General features: G+C 37.0%; 1 pseudogene; it reads right to left on the bottom strand.

Annotated features, from left to right (window-relative positions):
- Window positions 1-497: 497 nt before the first annotated feature.
- On the bottom strand, window positions 498-3,115 carry LOC101030539 (WD repeat domain phosphoinositide-interacting protein 3-like; annotated as a pseudogene).
- Between the last annotated feature and the right edge of the window lie 20,739 nt (window positions 3,116-23,854).

Consider the following 23,854-nt stretch of genomic DNA (forward strand, 5'->3'; position numbering starts at 1 on the left):
ACACGAGGGAAACATTCGCACTGTGTTCTCTCTACAGGTCACTTTTCTTCATGTCCGACGGGAGAAGGAATTCTTCTTTTCTAAGGCAAGCTTCTGGTGTTGTATTTAAATCTGCTGATAATGTAAGAACTTACATTTACACATGTGTTCACTTCCCCACAGCAGACTCAGAATGATGGAATCTGTTGCAAAAACACACTTGAACTTGTCCACCCTCGGCCCAGTCCCCAGGTCTGTGTGGAGCCCCTGTCAGGTGAGGATGCAGTGGAGCTGCTGAAGCGAACGTCGCAGCTGAACTCAGGGGAACAGCCACTGAGCACCTATGGCGCCTTGATGATGATTCTCTCTTTAATACTGGAAATCGGAGTCCTCGGGAAAGCAGACAACCACGTATGGCTTCAAGACCGAGTCCCTGGGCAGCCCCTCCAGCCCGTGGCCCAGGAGGCCCCTGGGGCGCTGGCACCAGCCCCAAGAGCCTGAAGGTGACAGGTGGTGGGTGCTGTGGCGCTCCCGGCCGGGAGTCACAGCTTGTCATCGGTCATTTCTAGAAACTGCGCGTAGACGTCTCAGATGCACTCCTCTTTGGGGTGGAACAGGAATTTGTAGTAGCTGCCCTCTGCACAAATTGCAATGGCGGTATTTGACTTTGTTCCAAAGACACAAATGCACGGAGAGCCTGAGGGAACCTGAAACTTGGAGAAACTCCATTTGGGGCTGAAGTATTTTGGAAGGAAACTCGCTGAGGCCAAACTGGACTGTTTATTCCTTTTTGGATCTTCAGCTGCAAAAATATGCACTGTGACAAGAGCAGAAAATCAAACACCGCATGTTCTCACTCATAGGTGGGTGTTGAACAATGAGAACACATGGTTACAGGGAGGGGAGCACTACACGCTGGGGTCCATTGGGGGGAAATGGGGTAGGGACGGGGAGGTGGGAAAAGATAGTATGGGGAGAAATGACAGATACAGGTGAGGGGAAGGAAGGCAGCAAACCACACTGCCATGTGTGTACCTATGCAACAATCTTGCATGTTTTTCACATGTACCCCCAAACCTAAAATGCAATATAAAAAAAATGTGCACTGTGCCATGTGGGTAACCCTCCATATAGGCACCAAGGAATGAGAGCTAAGCAGAACCCTGGCACAGTTAGGGTTTGAGGAATATCTCACTTTATAGTGTTACTACTCAGCTATTTCCTTTTATATATCCTTTACATAATCATATATTAGGTTATAGAAATAAGACTTGAAGTCTCCCTTTTTATAATCCTCGCTATATAATCATTAATAGTTGATAGTATGAGTGCCTAAAGAGTATTTCCCTACATATGTACCTATAATTATATCTTAGTTCATAATTGGAGGAATGCCTAGAGCGGACACAGTACAGAGCATGAATTAAGGAATAAGCAGCTTATAGTCAGAGGAATGCCTAGAGCAGACACAGTGCAGAGCATGGTTTAAGGGAAGGCAGTTAGTTATACCAGGACAAGAATCCATGGACCAGGCGGCAGCGTTCAGTATCATAAAGATACCCGCTGTATGGCAGGCTTGGGGTGAGAGAGCTACTCCTCCTGATAAAAGAGTTGTAGGACCTTGTTCCAGTTCTTGTGGAAAGCTACCCTCAGAACGGCAATCCACCTTGGTGACTGTGAACTTTATCAGCTCTTGCTACTGTGCTGCTTGAAAAGCATCTTTCCATAAAAGCCATTGGAAGCTGCCAGAAGGTGGCGGTAACCTTGACAGCTCTGTCCATGCTATGTGATTTAAGCATCCTCCTATAAATCTTCTTAGAAGTAGTTTCCCATAGATAGAAGTATCGCGCACTGCACCCTCTTCACTTCACATGGCCCACCTTCAAGCCTCGGTGACCTAATGGGGGTGGACCCCTTACTGCACATGGCCCTTGCCTTTGTGGGAACGGGGCCCTTGCCTTCGTGAGAATCCCTTACTGCGAGCTGTCCACCTCCTGGCCTAGGTGACCTAATGGGGGTGGATCCTATGTTTTATTGCTCAGGACCCTATCACTATCCTTAAAGATGATTTCACTCACTGCCCTACCCCCTAACCTATACACAATAAATACTCGTGCTTCTGGACATTCGGGGCTTTGCTGCCTTGCCAGGTGCCTTGCCAGCCAATCGCCAGCCAGTCTCGCCTTACTCCACTTACAGGTGGCGTGCCCCACCCCCACCCCCCCAGTCCCCCACCCCCCAGCCCCCCAGCCCAGCTGCATTTTCTTTGTACTTCTGTGTCCTGTCTCTTTATTTCTCGGATCCTGCGCCTCAGCACAGCATAAGGCTCACCCCACGACCCTGTGGGGCATTCAGCCATACATCTGGCTCCGAACGTGCCCTACAGTGCGGAGTCGCTGGATACGCAGATGAGGGACGCATCCTGATTGAAGTTAATGCAGTAAATATTGGCTGCTTGAGATCCTCTTCGCAGTTCCTGGATTAAATGCCCTTATGAAGTATCAACTATTCTTATAAGGGTCCCTTTCTTAGATGCAGTTGCAATTCTTGTTCCTTGCAGGTTGAGTGCAATGCAGCTCAGGACACCCTCATGTGCGGGAATGTCCACGGGTGGCTTCTCCGTGCTGGCCAGGTCCATGAGCTGCACATGGCCCTTGTGCGTGCCCAGGAAGGCCAGAAGGGAGTTGCTACTATTGGGACAGAGGACACAGAGGCCTTTGGGGTTATAGCAGGTTTCAAACACGTGCAACTGATGGGGATTGTGTGTGAATATGAACACCTTAATCATGGAGTCCAAAACCACCACAATTCTATCTCACCGCAGTTTGACTGCCTTGACTTCTGTAGAAAATTCTGTTCCAATAACAGTCTTCTTCTTTAAGTCATCCCAGATCATTACTTTGTTGGGAGGGTATTTCGGCTTTTTCCCACCACCAACTAAAGCTAAATAGTTGCAGCGAAATAACATTTCGTCATGACCAATTCCTAGAAATTCTTGTTTCTCCTTTTCTTTCAGTGGATCGGTGTTATAGACTCAGAATCCATTTTCCATCCCACATGCAAAGCACCCGTGGTCCTAGTTGAAGCCGGTGCAGAGCAGCCCATTGCCGTGAAGGTTACACGGCAGGAGGTTCATGGCGCCGACTTGCTGGGTCTCGGCTCCTCAGCGCCTCATTCCGCTGACCGGGGCGGTGGTCTTGTCCCCTTGGGCCGGCACTCAGGCCGTGGCCTCTACAAGCTTTTAAATAGCTCAGCAGTTAACAAAATTTAAACCCAGAAACTCTAATCAATCATGCAGAATGATTGAATTGATCTAACATTCTTCATCTTTGTGATAATCTTTTTAAAAATTTTGAATATGCTGCTTAAAGACAGGGATATGAACTTGAACCCCAAAATAAAATAATTGTAAATTTAACCTTGAAATAACCTATGAAGCTGAATCTATGTTGACAAATGGTTTTTGTAGGATTTTCTGAATTAATTTCTATGCAGAATGCAATATTTCAGAAAAGATGACAAATGTGCTAATTACTTAAAAGATAAAACATATGTGCTAATATGTATGTATTACTAATTGGATAGTGATACACACAATAAAAAAAGAGGCTAGTTCTCTTTAGTTAGGAATTATAGATATGATGCAGCAAGTTTAGTCCAGCCTCTTTAGATTATAACCTTACATGATTTCTTTCCTGCAATAAGATCTCACTACTTCTTGGCCTTACCTTGTCAAGTTGGAAATGTCTGACTTCTAAGTTTGGAAATTTCTAATAAGAAGTTTTCTTCTTATATTCTTTAAGTATACTCTTTAGTATTCTTAAGTATATTCTTTAACATACATGTTCTTAAACTTCAACGTGAATCATAAAAATTACTGAATAACTAAAGAGTGGGTCCTTGGAAGGGATGTGCCTTCCTGCATCAACCACCTCACTGTCGCTCTAGTGCCCTCTATTGATCAAGCTTAACGTTCAACTAGCTGGCAAAGGATGAATGCTTTAGGATCCTGATTCAGTATCATAAAGCTATACTTGCATCCGAGGGACAATAAATTGAAAACTGGTGTGGCATAAAATTTTAAATTTCCCTTTTGTTCTAATTCTAAAAGTTGTACCCTTGGGCACTGAATCTTGGTAAAATTTAAATAAGTAGAAGGCATGACTTTCTTTTGAAAATAACATTTTTGAAAGTGGAGCATATAGAGATTCTGACAAAGGTGAACTTAGAGTTGGCCCAGTGGGTCGACAGTTCAACTGGTGATTACTTGCTTAATGTTCCAATGTATAATAAATAAGAATTGAAATACTAGCAGGTTGGATTTTTTATTTTAGTCGTTGCTAGCTCAGACTTGGTTGCGGGGAGTTTTGTTGTGTTGGGTCCATATGTACCCTTCATTTTCACCTGTCATCAATCTATTCATGCTCCCAACAAACCTGCATTGCAGTCGCCAATTATTTCGTGCTTTACTGATGATGGATATTAATTTTTACCAATTCAAAATATATGAAAATGTATCATTAATTTCATTGTTAGTCCCTACCTAATTGTTAAACTGATTAATCAGGTTTTGGGTTTATGATCCAGTCAGAATTTTGTTCGTGTACTGCACTCATTTTTTAAGTGATTTTTTAAATTAGATTCTTGTTTAGTATAGAGACTTTATTAAGGATAAATTTGTTATTCATTAGAGATCTAGAATCCTAAGGCATCATGACCATGGCTCAGAGTGACCAGCAGAGAAACGAAATTACTAAGGATCAGATAAACAAGTATAAATTAATGAATAATCCTTAGTCAGATAAGGTGAACTTTGCAGTTGTATTGATCAATAATAATGACATGCAGGTTGCAAGAGGAGGACAGAAAGAAATAAAAATTGAGACTATCACATTGAATCAGGTCATAAATAGCAAAGCATACAATGGGTAGTTAAGACCAAGAAAACAACTAGAAATAAGAGAGCTTTGGAAGAAAAACTTATCAGGAAAACTTTTAACATAAGGTGTTAAGCAACACATTCAGATTTTAATCATTTTACCGGCAATTTATAGAGCATTAAGTAATTTTTCTTAGGGGCTGTACCAGTCAAGCATTCAGTTCCGCTTTATTTCATGTAATCAACCAACATTTTACATAATTAGGGAGCATATTTCTGATTTCAAAAAATATCTAATTATTTTTGTATTCATCTTTCTCACCTTATCCCATTCTTGTTTTATGTTAGTGACTCTTTTGTTTCTGAACATTTGAATCATGCTTATTTAAAAATCTCATTTTGTAAAGGTACGGTGGTTCACATCTGTAATCTAAACACTTGGGAATGCTGAAATGAGAAGATTGTTTGAGCCAAGGAGTTTGAAATCGGCACGGACAACACAATGAGAGCTCATCACTACAAAAAATAAAAAATTAGTTGGATGTGGTGACATGCACCTGTGTTCCCAGCTACTCAGGGGGCTGAGTTGAGAGAATAACTTGAGCTTGGTAGGTTGAGGCTGAGGTGAGCTGTGATCACACCATTGCACTCCAGCCTGAATGACTGAGCAATGCCTGAAAAAAATATAAAAACTGAAAATCAAAATTTTATTCTGATTGTTTCCTCTATATACAGTCCTTGAGTGCAAATCTTCCAATTGCGTATGACTGCTTAATTCCTCATGTAGTTTACTTGAGGAAATCTTCAACAGGTGTTGCTTTCTGCAACATCCCTCATGTTCCATATTTTAAGAGCATACCTTCACATTTTTGTCAATTTTCTCTGCTGCAGTCTAGGGAGATCTCTACTTCCACAATTTTTTTTCTCCTTATTTATTTTTTGACAGGAAGTCCCTCCACTCTGTAGAGTAAATTTTGTTCCCTACTTCTAGGGACTATGCCTCATTAGTTTTCCTCCCAAAAGTCACTTTGTCATAGCTCTTACAAGCATCTATTCACAGAATTCCCTCTGATTTTAACAATCAGCAAACATTCTTCCTTTTTTTTTTTTTTTTGTTATACAGAGTCTCACTTTAACACCCAGGCTGGAGTGCAGGGGCACAATCTCATTTCACTGCAAATTCCGCTGCCCCAATTCAATCAATTATCATGCCTCAGCCTCAGAGCAGCTGGGATTACAGGGACACGCCACCATGTCTGGCTAATTTTTGTGTTTTTAGTGGATACAAGGTTTCCCAGTGTTGGCCAGGATGGTCTTGAACTTCTGACCCAGGTGATCTGCCTATCATGGCCTCCCACGATTTATGCCTGGGATTACAGGCATAAGTCACCATGCCCTTCCTTCATTTTATACGAGGCTATATATGTTGTTCTATGTCCATTTTTCTTCTAGATATGTATGTGGTGCAGTAGAATAAGTGGGAAAGAATTGAGCCACTTCTGATCACCTCAGTATTCTATGCCGTATGATTAATTTGAGGCCTGTTCATAGGAAACCTATTTTGTTTAAAATATCTATAGATAAATTTTTACAATGCATAATAAATGTTTTGGTAGTTGTATAGATTTAAATTCACACATTTTTATGATTTTACTGTTTCTAATGTCAATATATAATGAATTTCCTAGTTGCTTAGTGGCTTCTGTTGGGTAACACAACAGCTTATATTTTGGTCATTTTGAGACATGACTGCAAATACTTTGACATTCTAATCAAACCATGGTCCCTCCTCCCCTTGAACTTTAGCAAGGCTTGTTGCTGTCTCAGCAAAGAAAGCATAGTGGAAGTGACAGTATAATTTTGAAGACTGTATTAGAAAAGGTAGTACATTATTTCTGTCTGTCTCTCTGTCTCTGTGTGTCTTTCTGTCTGTCTTTTTTACTTATACTTCTTTCATTCTCTTTCTCTCTCCTTCTCCCTCTCTTCTTTTTCTCCCTCTATCCACTTTGAACCCTGTGTTACACCCAAAGTCCTTATGATAAATGACAGTTTGGGGAGAGGTGCACAGAGGAGACTAGGAAGTGATGCTTAATTCAGTCCCACAGGAATTTGAGTCTTTTGACATCAATCACCAAGTATGTGAATGAATGACCTTCAGATGATTACATCCCCAGCCACCACATGAAAGTAAGGACCTGAGAAATACTGTGTATGAGCCACCTGGCTGGGCCCACCCAACACTCATGCTATGAAAGTTCTAATAAAATGCATATTGTTTTTCAAACTCCTCACATTTGAGAGTAGTTTGTTATGAAGTGATAGATAACTAAAATGATATTTCTAAAAATTTAATTATACATTTATAATAACACAATTAATATGGAGGCAAGAAAGTGGAAACCACAAATGTAAGATTTTGAAAACAACTGTAACCCAAAAAGGGGAGTCAGCATAGCATGGTGGTTAAGAGCTCTTATACTCTGGATTCAGTTAGCCTGGATTCAAGTCCCTGCAAAATCACTACAGAATTATGCGGGGCTTGGCAAATTGCCTCGCCTCTGTGCCTCAACTTCATAGGTGAAATGGAGATGAGGTAATGCCATTATCTACCTCATGTTGCTGATGAAGGATGGATAGATTAACTTGGCAAAGCACTATAAACAGTTGCTGTATGTAGCAAATTAAATTAGCATTATTTTAATAATTATTAAGTAGAAAGAAAAATTTCCACCATGATTTGAGTCCTTACCTAAATTGTCTCGATATATATTTAAATGTATCCTGTTTCAAATGTAAATGATAACAATGACAGCATTTGCTATTTTAAATGTCAGAATTAAATTTATGATAAAATTTAATTTAATTGAATAAATTATTTAATTTATAAAATTAATTTAATTTAATTTTATAAATTAAATAATTTATTCAATTAAATTAACCAAGGATTGGCAAGTGAATGGGGTCCTATGGGCAAAATTTGGTAGGCCACGTTTACATTTTTTTAAATATTTGAGGTAAAAATTACGTAAAATAACAGGTACTGTTTTAATCATTTAAAAGTGGACGATTCAGTGGCATTCACAGTATTGAGTAACTGTCACTTTAAATCCAATATTGTCATCAACCTAAAAGGATGCTTATACACGTTAGATAGTCACTCTCCATTCAAACTTGCCCTATCCTGGTAATTTGGCATTTTGTATTGAAATCATTCTGTTCATATTAGGAAGATGTTTTAAAAGACATACAAAAATTATATGCTCTTTTCTTATCTTGATGTTATGTATAGCATTTATTGGTTTGCATGTGTTTAACCTTCCCTACATCCCTGAGGTAAAACCCAGTTCATCAGAATGTGTAATCTTTTTGATGTGCTGTTGTTGTATTTCGTTAGCTAGTACTTGTTGAGAATTTTTGTATCTATGTTCACCAGAATCGTTGGCCTACAGATTATATTTTCTGGGATTTTTTTTTTTTTTTCTCCTTCTTTCTGGTTTTGGTATCAAGGTAATCCTGATCCCAGCGTAAAACCTTACTTTTAAAGCATTCAATTCTCTTCAATGTTTTGTAAGAAACATTCGAGAAAAATGGTTTCAACAATTTTCATTCTTTGAATGAAATTAGTACATTTTTTATGTGAGTTTTTATTGCTGCTTCAATCTTGTTACTCACTATTCTCCTGTTCATGTTTCTATTTCTTCATAATTCAATCCTGATTTGTTATACATGTTTAAAATTTTTTCTGTATAATTTATATATTTTTAACTTATTGGCATGTACTTGTTTATAATGATTTCTTATAGCTTTTGTATTTTTGTGTATGATTTGTTATGTATCCTTTTCATCTCATATTTTGAGTCATCTCTTTTTGTAGTTATTCTAGCTGAAGCCTTTTCAATTTATGTATTCAGAAAGCCAACTTTTGTCTTGTTAATCTTTAAATATTTCCAAAGGATTTTTTAACTTTCTATTTTCTGTGTTTCCTGACCTCTTATATAAAGAGTGCTCTGACTTCTCTGTCAGAAATTTTATTTATTTCTTCTACTGCATTAGCTCAGTTCTGTTGTTGTTTTCTTAGCGGTGGTGGTGGTGCGTGTGTTTGTGTGTGTGTGTGTGTGTGTGTGTGTGTGTGTGTGTGTATGTGTGTGTGTGTTTTACTATCCTTTCACCTTTACATTGTTGTTTCCATATTTAAAGAGATATTCACATGTTCTAGTTTTGTAACGCATATGCTTGTGTTGTTCAACCTTACTGCTTAATATTGGAACCTAATTCCTCACCACCAGTTGCTTTTTGTTTGGGGAAGGACTTAATATTTGCTTCCAGAATTTAATACTTCACCAAGACTAAATATTTGCTCTAATGTTGTTTTCCAGTCTTGGGAGACTTAATGTGAGCATCTGAACTTAAATGCTGCACTGGAACTTAAACCCAGACTTGCAGTGATTTCTAGGTCTGGGAGAGAGTTAAGCAATCACTCAAACTTAATTTAAAACCTTATACTTGTTCCCCAGTCATGGAAAATTTCCGCATGACTATATGGAATTGTAAAAAAAATATCGTCAAAGATCTAGACTTTCCCTTAGATCTTGTCCCCTGCAGTGCTATGGTTCTGGTCAGACTCCTCAGTGTGGCATCCCTGTGTAGAAATGCAAAGCAGACACCAAAATCTGTGTGCCAATCACTGTGATTAGTACTTCCACTCTTGTTTCCAATTTAGCTTTGGTGGTTCAGCCCTTTGAACACTCTTAATACCTCTTGTGGGGTGTGACAAATGTGGGCTTTCCCTCCAAATTTACAGACCCATGAAAAAATTGAATGTCCACTTGAAATTTTCTCCTCCCATCTTGATAACAGCAGGTAAAATAAAGTTCTCTCACAGTGGTGACATGTTGGTGTGTGGAAGGGGATGGTACAGTCCAAAAACAATTATTCATCTTACCAATCATCAGTTTTCTTATGTCTGTGAGTCTTGAGGTTTTCCCCTTCTCTCTTGAGATCTGGTGAATTCAGAGTGGCATTTTTGTACTTGAATAGCTACTGGTTGTATTTTTCCGGGAGAATTGATGTTGAGTTTCTTAAATTTATCATTTTGTGGACATCTAAAATGTCACCAAATTGACACTTGATGTTGTTGAAATGTTTTCATGAGTTTGCAAACCATTATGCTTTTAGAATTTGATGTCTATTAAATATTAAATGAGCTCGACATTTCTTACTTAAATGTTCTGTACAATTATTTGGTTGTGTGCTTTTTCTAGTAACTAATTATGTACTCAAGTCATAAGTTTCTAACACAAACTTTTTCATGTCTATTCTAAAATACATCTCAGAATATAGGGACAATATAACTATACATATGACAACTTCAAATTTTTCTTTTAGATGTATACATAAACTATATTATTCTATGTGGTATTGCATCCTTATAAGACAGAAAATGTTTTCTCTGTAGGAAATAGAAGAATTTGTTCAGAACTCTGACAAAGATGGTGTCGTGTTTTCTCTGGAGTCAGTTGTGCAAAACCTTACAAAAGAAAAGGCTGATCTCATCACATTAACCCTGGCTCAGATTCCACAAAAAGTAAGTACAACCTCCAATTCTTATAAGAAGTTATTCACACAATGGAGAAAGTGTGGCTTCCCATTTGGAACTTGAATCTTATTTTTCAATTTGCATAACAGGCACTAGATTTACTTAACAATTTGGAAAGCATTATAGTAGTGTATGTGGGCATCTACATACACTACTTAGCAACTACAACCCATTTTTTTTTTTAAAGGACTTGAGCATGCATTTATCCAAAAATTATCATATGGCCAAAAAACATATAAAGATATGTTCAACGTCACTAATAATTAGAGAAATATAAATCAAAAATATAATGAGCTATCACTTCATAACTGTTAGGATGATATATGCATGTCTGTATATATGTATATAAAACCTCTCTTAAATAGGTTATGAGCTATCACCTCATAACCATTAGGATAGTGTATATATGTGTTTATATGTACCAACACACATTATATACCTATATAAACATATAGACATATTTAGACACACATATGTAACATAAATATGTACACCTATGCATATATAATGTCTATACACCTATACATATATATAAAACATTATAAAGTTAAAGAACTCCATATTAGACTCTATATTTACCTTTGCCACAGAGCTTTACACGCGCGCACATACACACACACACACATGCATACAAGCCAGAAAATTAAAGTAAAATTTACATATAATGGAACAATGTCACTACTAGGTAATTATCCAAAAACAAATGAAAAGCAGGATTTTGAAGAACTATTGGCATGTCCAAGTTCTTGGCAACATTATTTATAAGAGTAAAGAGAGGGAAGCCACCCAAGTATCCATGGATAAATGAATGGACAAAGAAAACATGGTCTATATATGCAATGGAAAACTATTTAGCTTTAAAAAAGAATATTCTGTCATATATAACAACATAATGAATTTTGAGTCTATTATAATATGTGAAATAAACCAGTCACTAAAAGACAAATACTATGTGAGTCCACTTACATGTGGTATCAAAATTAGTAAAATTCATACAAACAGAAAATAAAATGGAGGCTGTTAGGGGCTGAAGAAAGGTGGAAGTGGTGTTTTCAATGTAGTTTACAAGATGGAAAAGTTGTGAAGACTTGTGGCACAACAATGTGAATATAGTTAACACTACTAAAGTGTAAATTTAAAAATTGTTATCATGGGAAATTGTATGGTATTTGTTTTTACCACAATCAATTACTCAATAGTTACACATAAAATTGAAAATTGTGAATGTTATCTACTTTTTCCTAAAAAATTTTCCCTAAACTTAAAAAAAAAAAAAAACTTCCTTGAAGTTGATTGCATATTCTTAATCAAGGAATAAAAACAGGCTGGATGGTATATATTGAACTCTATCTGTTTTCCTTTACTTCTCTCTAATTATTCATCCAGTTTGAACTCTGTTGGCAAAAAAAATGATTACCATAATCTTAACACCTAATTCTATATTCCTAAGCACACAGAATATGTCTTTCCATTATTGAACAAAGTAATATATTAAAAATTTGAAGATAACGTATTACTACTATAAATTTATAAAAACTAAGGGAAAATCTTAAGGCAACTGTTCAATGTGCAAAAGGATTCCCAGAAAATAATCATAAAAGGTATTTTCTTGAAATTATGTATTGTGTTTTTGAAATGACTAAGTTAATATACATATATAACCAGTTATATATGTATTATCTTCTGAATGGTGCATAATTTTTTGTTCATATCTTAATTCATAATTGGCTTTCTCAAAATTAATTTCTTATATTACATCAAAATTTAACCTTAACCTTCAAAATTTAAGTGTATTGCTGTATACCACTCTTTGGTTTGCTAGGTCTGCCCGAACCGAGTAAAAGTACCACAGACTAGATTATATAAACAATAGTTATTTATTTTCTCACAATTTGTGGGACTAGAATTGTGTGATCACAGTGTCACCAACAGGGTTAGTTTTTCCTAAGGCCTCTCTCATTGTCTTGTAGCTGGTTGTCTTCCTTCAGTGTTTTCACATGGTCTCCCTTCTGTATGCCTATCCTCACATGGGATGGGCTCTATGTGCCCTAATTTCACCTTCATTTTTTCATTAAAGGATTTATTTCCAACTACAGTTTTATTCTGAGGTGCTGGGTGTTAGAATACCAACATAGGAACTTGGAATGAGAGAGACATGATACAGCCCATAACAACCAGTATTTAAAGTTTCAAAATATGTTATATACATTTTGATTTAAAAATCAATAGTAGATAAGCATGATCAAAATATATACTTTCTATCATCCCAACATTAAGAAAAATACACTGAGAGAAAGAATTCTGCTAAAATGAACACTCAAATCTAAAGAATAGACTCGAAAACATCTTATGTAAATAAATAAGACTTGATAGTGAACTTTCTTAGACTCAATTTGAAATGTTTTCAGTTATGTTTAGTTGTGTTTACATTCCTATTTTATAAAAGCACTTTTAAAGAATTATGTAATTTGAGTGACTTTGTTTAATTTTATTAACCATTCCATTAAAGCAGCTAACGGTAACTTTGAACATTAGGGTAAACAAGTTGTACAAAGGTCAGACTTACCATCAACTGGTTGAGAAATTGAAACTTTAAACTCTTTCATGATTACTCTAGGTTATTAGCTTCTGGCACTTGTTTAGAGCTCAGGGTTTCATTAGAGCAATAGCCAATCAGAGAGACTGAGTGGCTTCCATGTTCCTTTCCTGCTGCATCTGTTTTTTCGACTCTGGAAGAACTAGAAAAGTACTTGTATGGTCTTTGAATTGTAGTCACTCAGTTAATTTAGCAGTATTCAGCTTCTTCTGGACTGCTGAAACTTATGGTGAGCATGCAAATAAAGTTATCACAAATGGAGAAATATATTTCCAAAAGTATGAGTGACCACGTTGCAATAAGTGAGGAGTCACTCAGCAGGCTGTAGGCAGCGAAATTTAAGATCCCTTTTGCAGACCCTTTAGCTTATTGTGGAAAGTTGATGGCTGAGCTCCTCAACATTTCATTTATGTGTTCTTTTAAGTTTACCCATGGGAATGGCAGATATCTCACTCCTTCATGTATTCCTGGCAGCCCATCACACTGACAGACAATATGACTTATTTTTTGTTCCATGTAACGTAATCTGTTATTACTACATATTTCTAGAGTGGGGTGAGTAGTATAGCTAAGTGTTAGGTCATAGAAAAAGTTTATTGTCCTAATTATTTTATATTTAAAATGTCATTAAATCTTTGAAATTGTAAACATAGTAATACAGTATAAAAATAGTTAAGAAGCTATTCATAAAGTGAACATAGGAGGATTATATTACTTTAGTAATTGTGAAAGTATTGACTGTACTTAATTAAGACATTGAATATGGTACCATAACATTTTAGAAATGAAGTATTTATTATATTTTAACCAAAACACTTTCAGCTGGGCCTCACTTTGTGGAATATCTCTGTGCTTTTAACTTGGGTTGTGATTCCATCATATTTCTTCACATTTGCACATTGTTTCCAATTCTTAATGGTTGCACTTGGTTTCTAGACTCAGAATTCAGTGTAGGTTTATGGTACAGTAATGTAGTTACAGGAATAAATATCAGTTTTGTTCTTTTTTTGACATTCAACAGAAAAGGGGAGTGATATTTCTATAAAGAATCACGATTTTAGGCTTTGGACTTTTTCCATTTTTTCTTTGTATGTTTTTCAAGCATATTGCCTCTTTGCTTTCTTACCAACAGTACTTTCCAATTCAGCTTGTATCTGTTTACATGAAAATCATCTATACTTCCATGTTCTACAAAATTTTACCCCTCCTTATATACTTTCTTTCTTATATTATAGGTTAAGCAAAAGATTATTAATTCTGCAAACAATTATAACATGAATTTTATGTTCATCTGATTACATAATTCAGAGTTGTATGCTTACTTTAATTCTGTACTCTCTTTCTATACTAGGTAAAATATAATTTAAAAGTTAAATCTTTATCTTTTTTTTTTTTTTGAGATGGAGTTTCGCTCTTGTTACCCAGGCTGGAGTGCAATGGCGCGATCTCGGCTCACCGCAACCTCCGCCTCCTGGGCTCAGGCAATTCTCCTGTCTCAGCCTCCTAAGTCGCTGGGATTACAGGCACGCGCCACCACGCCCAGCTAGTTTTTTGTATTTTTAGTGGAGACGGGGTTTCACCATGTTGACCAGGATGGTCTCGATCTCTCGACCTCGTGATCCACCCGCCTCGGCCTCCCAAAGTGCTGGGATTACAGGCTTGAGCCACTGCGCCCGGCCAAATCTTTATCTTTACCCTCATGTTGCTGAGCATCGACAGTGTTCTGATCAATTTAGTTATATTCCATCCATATCATCTCACATTAATAATGTATTTAAATATCAATTGAATTCAAAATATTTACTAAGAAGTAGTCATTATATTTGCTTGAAAATTTGGAATATTACTAAATTTAAATCTCAAACTAAGTGAGATTATTTACATACCACTACCCTTCAATTCACAGCTTTAGTTTTTAAAATAGGTATAATTATTTCAGTTTTACTTCAATATAATAACTATAAATACATTTTACCAAAAAAATGGAGACTCAGTAATGACATCAGTCAATTCATATTGATTTCTGTATATGTGTATTTTTAAAATATTTAAGAAATTGTCTCCTTAGTAAATAGTGCAGGCTTTCTCAAAATTAAATCTAGCTAATATGTATAAAATAAACATGTATCAATATTCTGTCAAACTAAGATATATATTTAGATTAAAAAGAAGTGCTTACATAAAATTTGGAGTATGAGTGATCTAACCCCTGCTATAAATGGTGTATTTATTTCAACATACACTTTATGAGCACTGCTCATGCTGGGTCACAGGCTAACCCCTCATGACACAAAAATAAAATTTTAACTCTAATATATTTTCTTTCTCTCTCTCTTATTCACTCTCTCTCTCTGTGTCTTTGTGTGTCTTTCACCTTTGCTTCTCCATACAGCACTTCACAACACTACCAAGTGGTATGTTAAAATGAAACAAATAGCAGATAGTATTACTTCATTCATATATATGTATTTCTTAACAAAAAGGCCCAATAAAGTTATGAAATGGATTCCAGCAAGAACAGTGAAGTCCCACCTCCCTGATCTTTTAATCACTCCATGAGATGCTCTCACACATGTATATATTCAGGGTTCAGTTCTCCTCTTGTGTGTAAACATGACTTATAATCAGAATACTTGCCTCCAACAACACTTGGAATTGTGTAGATCCTTTGGTCTAGAGACCCCTTTTATGAAGTTACCCTAAATCATCTCTCTCAAGTTCAAAGTTACATAAATCTCTAGGACAGGGGAAAAATGCTGTCGGTCTCTTTGCTAAAACATAGTAAGTTGCCTTTGCCCGAGTTCTCAACAAGTTCTTCATTTCCATCTGAGCCCACCTCTGCCTGGACCTTATTGTTTATATCACTATCATTATTTTTGCTAAAGCCATTTAGCAAGTCTTTAGGAAGTTTCAAACTTTCCCACATTTTTATGTCTTCTTCTGAGCCCCCAAACTGTTCCAACCTTTGCCTGTTACCCAGTTTCCAAGTCGCTTCCACATTTTGGGGTATCCTTTCAGCAATGCCTCACTCTGTTGGGACCAATTTATTGTATTAGTCCATTTTCATGCTGCTGATAAAGTCATACCCGAGACTAGGAAGAAAAAGAGGTTTAATGGACTTACAGTTTCACATGACTGAGGAATCCTCAAAATCATGGCAGAAGGCAAGGAGTCACATCCTACATGGATGGTGGTAGGCGAAGAGAGAGCTTGCGCAGGGACACTCCTATTTTTGAAACTATGAGATATCATGAGACTTATTCACTATCATGAGAACAGTGCAGTAAAAAACTGCCCTCATAATTCAATATCTTCCACTGGCTTTCTCCCATGAAATGTGATAATTTTGTGAGTTACAATTCAAGATGAGATTTAGGTGGGGATACAGCCAAACCATATCACCCAGTCGTAGGAAGTTCATTATAGTAGTGTAAGAATGACTATTACAGTAAATTGGTACTAAGGTAGTTGGATACTGCTATAAAGATACTTGAAAATGTGAAAGGGACTTTGGAACTAGGTAACAGGCAGAATTTGGAATAGTTTGAAACAATCGGAAAAAATATTAGGAAAGTTTGGCACTTCCTGGAGAATTGTTGAATAGTTTTGACAAAAATACTGATAATAATGTGGACAATGAAGTCCAGGCTGAGGTGGTTTCAGATGGAGACGAGAAACTTTTGGGAAATTGGAGCAAAAGTCACTCTTGGTCTGCTTTAGAAAAGACTCTGGCAGCATTTTACCACTACTCTGGAGATCTATAAAACTTTGAAGATGAGACAGATGATTTATAGTATCTAGAAGAAAAAATTTCTAATCAGCAAAGCATTCAAGAAGTGACCTGTTTGATTTTAAAAGCATTCAGTCTTATGTGTTCACAAAGAGATGGTTTGAAATTGGAACTTATGTTTAAAAGGGAAGCTAAGCATAAAAGTATAAAAGAGTATACTTTTTAACATTAAGCCAAATGTTAATCACAAAAACAATGGGGAACATGCCTTCAGGGCACATTAGAGCTCATCACAGCATCCCCTCCCATCACAGATCTGGTAGCCTAGAAGAGAAAATTGTTTTGTGGGCCTAGTCCAGGGCCCCACTACTGCCCTGTGCAGCCTTGAGACTTGGTGCTGTGTCCCAGCCATGGCTAAAGGAACCAAGCTATGGCTCAGGCCATTGTTTCAGAGTGTGCAAGTTGCACACCTTGGTGGCTTCCACATGCTATTGGTCCTAGAAGTACACAGAAGTCAAGAACTGAGGTTTGGGAACCTCTACCTAGCTTTGAGAGGATAATGGGAATGCCTGGAGGTCTAGGCAGAAGTCTTCTTCAAGGGTAGAGCCCTCATGGACAACTTTTGCATGGGCAGTGCAGAAAAGAAATATGGGATTGGAGCCCCCACATAGAGTCTGCACTGGGACACTGTCTGCTGGATCTGTGAGGAATGAGACACTATCCTCCAGATACCAGAATTGTTGGTCCACCGAAAGTGCATGACACACCCAGAAAAGCCACGAACACTGGCCTGTGAAATAAACTAGGAGGGTCATTGTACCCTGCAAAGCCACAGGGACATAGCTGCCCAAGACCATGGGAGCTCTTCTCTTGCATCGGTGTGCCCTGGATGTGAGACATGAAGTAAAAGGAGATCATTTAGGATCTTTAAGATTTAATGACTGTTCCAATAGATGTCTAACTTACATGAGGCCTATGGCCCCTTTGTTTTGGTCAATTTCTCTTAATTGAAATAAGAGCATTTATCCAATGCCTATACCCTCATTTTATCTTAAAAGTATCTAACTCACTTTGATTTTATAGGGTTATAGGTTGAAGGAAACTGCCTTGTCTAAAATCAGCTGTTGGACATAAACTTTTGAGTTAATGCTAAAATATGTTAAGACTTTGGGGTACGATTGAACAGGTATGATTGATTTTTTAATGTAAGGAAATGAAATTCAGAAGGGGCTGGGGTAAAATTATATGGTTAGGCTTTGGGTCTCCACCCCAATTTCATCATAAATTGTAATCCCCATAAGCTCTACATATCAAGGAAGAAACTCGGTGGAAGAAAATGCGATCATGGAGGCAGTGTTCTCCCGATGATGTTTTTTTGTAATTTTGAGTGAGTTCTCATGAGATCTGATGGTTTTATAAGTGTCTGACAGTTTCTCCTTCACACACTCTCTTGCCTGCCACCATGTAAGACATAGCTGCTTCCCCTTCTACCATGATTTTAATTTTTATGAAGCCTTCTCAGTCATGTGGAACTGTGAATCAATTAAGTTTCTTTCTTTTATAAATTACTCACTCTTGGGAAATTCTTAATGGCAGTTTGAAAATGGGCTAATACATAAGGATTTAGTCATAAATTGTTTCCAAAGGTGAATATCCAGAAAGGTGTTTCCTAGGTTTTCCTTCAGGATTCTTAAACTTTGAGATGGTAGAGTTAAATCTTTAATTGATTATTTTGGGCCATTTTTGCATTGGTATAAAGTAATACATGTGGTTGCATAACTTATGAAGAAAAAAGTTATGATTTGTTCACAGTTTAGTAGGTTGTACAAGAATGGCTCCAGCATCTGCTTCTAGTCTGGTCTTCTGGAAGCTTACAATCATAGAAGAAGGTGAACGAGGAGGTGACACTGCACATGGTGAGGGTGGGAGCAAGTGAGAGAAGGAACGTTGAAGACATTTTTTAAGAACTAGATATTTTTATGATATATTAGCACTGTGGAAGCCTTAGGAAACTTACAATCATGGCAGAAGGGGAAGCAGACACATCCCTTTTCACATGGTGGCAGCAAGGACAAGAATGAGAGCTGAGTGAAGAGGGAAACCCCTAATAAAACCATCATATCTGTGAGAACTTATTCACTTTTGAGAGAATAGCATGGGGGAAACCACTCCCATGGTCCAATTACAACCCACTGGGTCCCTCCCATGACACATGAGCATTATGGGAACCACAATTCAAGATGAGATTTTGGTGGAGACATGGCCAAACCATATTATTTGCCTCTGGCCCCTCCCAAATCTCATGTTCTAACATTTCAAAATAAAACTATGACCATTCAACAGTTCCCCCAAGTCTTAACTCATTTTAGCATTAATTCAAAAGTCGAAGTTCAAAGTTACATCTGAGAAAAGGCAAGTGCCTTCACCTATGAGCCTGTAAAATAAAAAGCAAGTTAGTTGCTTCCAAGATACAATGACAGTACAGGCATTGGATAAATACACCCATTTCAAATGGAAGAAATTGGTCAAAACAAAAGGGTTACATGCCCCATACAAGTCCAAAAACCAGTAGGACATTTATTAAATTTTACAGATCCAAAATAGTCTTCTTTGACTCGTCTCACATCTAGGGCATGCTGGTGCAGGAGGTGGGCTTCCAGACCCTTAGGCAGCTCAACCTCTGTGGCTTTTCAGGACATAGCTCCCCTCCTGGCTGCTTGCATGGGCTGCCATTGAGTGTTTTTGGCTTTTCCAGGTGCACAGTGCAAACTGTTGGTGAATTTACCATTCTGAGATCTGGAAGATGGTAGACCTTTTTTCACAGCTCCACTAGGCCGTACCCCAGTAGAAACTCTCTGTGGTGGCATCAACCCCGCATTTCCCTTCTGCAAAGCCCTAGCAGATGTTTTCCATGAAGGCTCATCCCCTGTAGAAGACTTCTGCCTACACATCCGGGCACTTTCATACATCCCCTGAAACCTAGGCAGCACTTCTTAAACCTCAGTTTTTGACTTCTGTGCACCCACAGGCCTAACATCATGTGTAAGCCACAAAAACATGAGGCTCCAGCAACTGAAATAATGTCCTAAGCTGTACACTGTCCCCTATTAGCCTCAGCTAGAGCTAAAGAATCTAAAATGCATGACACCATGTCCTGTGGCTGCACGAAGCATGGTGTCTTGGGCCCATTTTTTCCTCCTAGGCCTCCAGGTCTGTGATGGAAGGGGCTGCCATGAAGATCTCAGACATGTGGTGGTGACGTTTTCCCCATTGCCCTGGTGATTAAATTTGGCTTCTTATTACTTATGCAATGTCTGCAGCTGGCTTATATTTGTCTCTAGAAAATGAATTTTTCTTTTCTATTTCATCCTCAAGCTGCAATTTTTTAAAAATTTTATGGTTTGCTTTCTCTCAAACATTTTTGTCACATAGAAAGTTTTTCCACCAGATACCCTAAATCATCCTTCTCATCCTAACTATATTGATATAGTTACTCTGGAAATTATACTCCCATCTTCTTTTAATTCTGACTGTTACTTGTTTAGTGAGTAAAGTATTTTTATGAAGTTTGTTTCCCTTGCAGTGTTATTTCCTTGGTGTTTCTACTCAGAAGTTGCACCCTTTGGCATTTTCACAAACTATAGAAAAACAGTGGTTTTAATAGGAACATTCTTTGACTCTTTTCTGTTTTGTTTGTTTGTTTTATACACTCAGTTTAGCTCTTAACCTTCACAAATTATTGGCTGATTGATCTTTTGCTTTTAGTATTGCCCTTGGGGCATAAATTACTTCATACCCATATCCAGTAATATTTAGGCACTTTTATAGTGGTAGTTTTTGTGACATTTCAGCATGATTTGGGCACAGGAAAGGCTCTTATTTTCTATCATTCTCTCTCTCTCTCTCTCTTTTTTTTCCTCATTAACCAGCTTTCTTGTGGTCTTGTTTGTATTACTCATGAAATAACCACCTTCTTTTACCGTTACCAAAAAGCTTTTCATATTTTGACAATACCTTTAAGCTTGAACTTCCTACACATTTTTTTCAAATAAAGTAAATTACTCCATGAGAGCTTTAGAACCCTTTCTTTAACGATGTGACTCTTGCCTTGGGAAAAAGGTGTCAACTTCATCTCTTACAGAGTAAGGTGCTAGCCTATAGTCTTAATTTGCTTCTTTTCCTGTGGAACCTCCATCCTATAAATGAATTATGATAATGATTATGATAATGAAACTCAGAGTTTCTAGTATGCTTTGCCTGAGTAAGACCTGTGTGTTTTGACTGTGGCTACATGAAAGAAGAGAAACTTTTTTGGTCTGTCTTGCCTGGAATTTAGCCTCTTTAACATATAGGTGAAGTGTCTGTGTGTGAAAAATTCAGGAATCTTTCAAAAAGACAATATAGTTCTCTTGTAGAAGTTTCATGGATGGGGAGTCCAATGGTCTCATCTGCACCTACTTGCAATAAAATTTCTGTCACACTGAGTGAGAGTAGGCTAGAAAATAAGTCATTGTTTAAATGCCACAAGCTCTTGCTGTTTTTAACAAACATCCCTTAGTAAATATTTATTTATTTGCTGCATATCTTGAGGGCAATTCCTAGTATATTGATCAATTTGTTAATTAATTCATTTGTTAAACCCTTTATCTGTTTGCCCAGAGAATACTTGCTGGCAGTACTTTCAGATGCAGCATTTACCTCGGGATAATTTTGCACAAAATATCTCGCTTTTATCACTATTTTTGCATGCTCTAGCATATTAACATTGGAAACAGAAAACATCATTCTATTTTTAGCATTCTATTTTTAGTAGCAGTATTTCCATTTACAAAATGTAGAAATTTTCAATCACTGAGAATGTCAAATCCTGGAGAATGTAGCGTGATCTTAACATTGTTTTCAAGCAGTTGTTGGCTGAAGATTAATTTGATTAATTCAGTTTTTCTCAAATAGATGATTCAGATCATTCTGATATTAGTTCTGCTTAGAAATACCTCCAAGAAGAGTTTTTACAATGTATGTTCACATCGAAAATGAGTCAGATTTGCTTCAGCCTCAAAGAGTGTATTTCTGTAAAACTAAATGAGTTCTGGCTGTGATCTGCAGTATTTTTTTTCCTAAACCAGAAAAGGGTAAAATCCTAAAGAGATGTGATTTCACAAAGTTTCCCAGGCTGGCCCTGAACTCCCAGGCTCAAGTAATCTGCCTTCTTCAGCCTCCTGAGTAGCTGAAACTATAGGCATATGCCACTGCAGTCAACTTCTCCTAATATGTTTAAATAGTTGTCTCTAAAAACAATTTTTACTATTTATCCTTGTTACATTTTGGAGCTGATTCACGGTACTTTTTATGCTATCAATCTGGAAGTGAGTAGGTCGAAGTTTTCTTCTAAAATGTGTGTCTACTTTCTTGTCATAAGTTTATTCTGCCTCAGCATTCCTTTTCAGACTTAACATGAGTTGTTTAAGACCTAGTCATAGCTTGCCACTTTGACTTTGTTAAAACTTTCATGTGTAGTTGTTTGAGATAGAGTCTACTTGTTTCTTATCCTATTGATCCAGAAATGCAACACCTCACAGAGCTGATGACCATGATATAACCTAATGAACAATAGCAGAGTCATATAATAATTTTCCTCCTTCATGTGTATTTTCTTAAGGTAGCCATTTCTCAACTCCTGCAGAGAAGCCTAGGAAATAATGCCTATGCTCCATAATAAGAGCCCTCCCACATGGGTTCACCCTCCCACTTCCAGGCAGCTGGTTGAGCTCTCTGCTACCTCTGGACTTTCTGTCCGTTGCCTATCATCATCAATAACATCATTTGGGAACTCTGAGTAATAAATTTCTCCTATTTGATGCATTTTGGTCTTACTTTCTCATTTCATTATATTTTACCTGACATACATCTGAAACTCAACTCCCCACCTACATTAGAGCTTTCCAGGGTCTTGGTTTCTGGCTATTCTCAAGAAAGACTCTTCAATATATGATTGGAAATAATTAATAACAATATAAATCATAACATTTCTGAATATATTTAATAACAGAGCAATTAGAACACAAAAATTTAATTGTATACATCACAGATTGCTATTTACAAACCGGACATGTTAAAAGCAGAAAAAAAATAAAACACTTTGCTGAAGTTATATAGTTATTTGCATTAAAAAATATTACCCAATAGGCTATAAAATGATGCCAACACATAATGCCAGGTTGCAAGGCATGGAGGATGGGAAATGAGAGACGATTGTTTAAAGCGTACAAATTTATCTTTTGACATGAAAAAAATACTTTGTGTCTAGACAATGGTGGTAGTGGCACAACATCTCAAGTGTGTTAAATATTAATGAATTATACACATTAAATGGGTAAAGTGTACAGTTTGTGTTGTGAAACTTCTATATCAATTACTTTTTAAATAAACAAGTGGCTGACCAGATTTGACCAAGAGGCCACAGTTGGTCAGCTCTTGTTTATGCTACAAATTTTACTCCTACATGCTTAAAGTAGTAAATGCTGTTATTTTTATTTACATTAGAAACATGTTTTGAAATTATATTATGAAATTATATGAACAATAAAATTATTTTTATGGAAATTTTTTGATTTTTTAAATGATAATGCAAATTTTATTTTGCCATACAAAGGATTGTTTCAGTGCTTTGCAATATTATTCCATTCATTCTTTCAGCAACCCCTTGATATTAATAATGCTATGACAACCATTGCCATTTCATTGTTGAGGAAGCTGAGGCAAATAAAATGCAAGTAACTTGTCTAACCTCACATCACTTTGCAGTGGTTCCCGAGCCTTGAATCTAGGCCATCTGAATCTAGAGTGCCAGCTCTTAACCACCATGTTATGTTGACTCTCCTATTTGGGGTACAGATATTTTCAAAATGTGGTTTCCCACTTAACGTAGATATATATTAATTGCAATTTTATTACAAATGTATAATTTAAAATATGCAGAATTATTATTCCTGGTATGTATCACTGCATAACAAGTTGTTTGCAAATTAGGGCCTTAAAACAACTGTAATCATTTTATGTAATCTCTCAGAGTTT

Source organism: Saimiri boliviensis, chromosome 3 (genome assembly GCF_048565385.1).
Source record: "Saimiri boliviensis isolate mSaiBol1 chromosome 3, mSaiBol1.pri, whole genome shotgun sequence".
In the NCBI taxonomy this organism is placed as follows: domain Eukaryota; kingdom Metazoa; phylum Chordata; class Mammalia; order Primates; family Cebidae; genus Saimiri; species Saimiri boliviensis.